The following is a 1,254-nucleotide window of genomic DNA, read 5'->3' as shown; positions in this document are numbered from 1 at the left end:
TTAATTACTGTAGTGCTTGGAAATCTTCCTTCATCCCTGCTGGATAGTTGTTCAGCTAATTGTCCGATTTGTGTTTCTAGTTTCTTCATGGAAGCTTCTTGGTTCTTAAAGCTTGTTTGAGTCACCTTCATGAATTGCAGCATAGTTTCTTCCATCTCAGTCAACCTCTCATTCATAGGCTTGGAAAATTTCTGATTTCCTTGAGGTTGAGTGGATGAATTCCTCTGAAAATAAGGCTGTTGTGTTGCTGGACTTGCATTAGAAAAAGACAAATTTGAGTTAGAATTCTTTGCAGCAGAATATTGATTATTCCAATTAGAATACTGCTGAGTTCTATTATTCAAAAATTGAAATCCAGGGGGATATGATGGTTGTTGTCTCTGAAAATTATTCATATAATTCACTTGCTCTTGTGGTTCACTTAAAGATGCCTCGCATGCACCATTTACATGGTTTCCTCCACAAAAATCACAACTTAGCTGACTGGTAGGCATACTCCCTGTTTGTAGATTGCTGATTTGTTGTGTTAAGGCAGCTCATTGTTCTGAAAACATTTGATTTTGTAGCTGATTCTGTGCAAGAAAAGTTTCCAGAACCTTAGCTTCATGACCAGAGTTTCTTCCTTGATTTCTTGAGTTTGAATTCTGATACATTGAAGATGCCATCATCTCAATAATTCTCTGAGCTTCTTCTAAGGACTTTGTATTTAATGAACCTCCAGCAGCAGCATCAACCATTGTTCTTGTTGCTGCATTCATCCCATTATAAAAAGTTTCCAATTGCATCCAATCTGGAATACAATGATGTGGACACCTTCTAAGCAATTCTTTGTATCTTTCCCAAGCTTCATATAATGATTCTCCTTCTTGCTGTACAAAGGATGTAATTTCTCCTCTCAGCTTAGCAGCTTTGGATAGAGGGAAGTACTTAGTTAGAAACTTATTCACAAGTTCTATCCAGGTTATGATGCTTCCTTGTGGTTGAGCTTGTAACCAACATTTTGCTCTATCTCTCAAGGAAAAAGGAAATAGTCTTAATCTGATAGCTTCTTCACTAACTCCATTCATTCTTATGGTGTCACATAGCTGCAGAAAATTTGAAATATGTAAGTTAGGATCATCAGAATTTCCTCCAGAAAACTGATCCTGTTGGACTAAATGTAGTAGGGCAGGTTTAATCTCAAAATGGTTGGCTTGAATAGTTGGCCTAATTATAGAAGAGTTAAAACCTTGCATGTTAGGAATAGCATAGTCC

General features: G+C 36.9%; 1 non-coding gene across 1 annotated transcript; it reads left to right on the top strand.

Moving 5' to 3' along the window:
• Positions 1–795: 795 nt before the first annotated feature.
• On the top strand, positions 796–902 carry LOC113853429. Its single transcript, XR_003502601.1, has one exon. It is a non-coding gene; the product is annotated as a small nucleolar RNA R71 (small nucleolar RNA).
• Positions 903–1,254: the final 352 nt, after the last annotated feature.

This window comes from Abrus precatorius, unplaced genomic scaffold, assembly GCF_003935025.1.
Source record: "Abrus precatorius isolate BTA unplaced genomic scaffold, Abrus_2018 Scaffold10, whole genome shotgun sequence".
In the NCBI taxonomy this organism is placed as follows: Eukaryota; Viridiplantae; Streptophyta; class Magnoliopsida; order Fabales; family Fabaceae; genus Abrus; species Abrus precatorius.
This window is presented reverse-complemented; position numbering and strand designations above follow the sequence as displayed.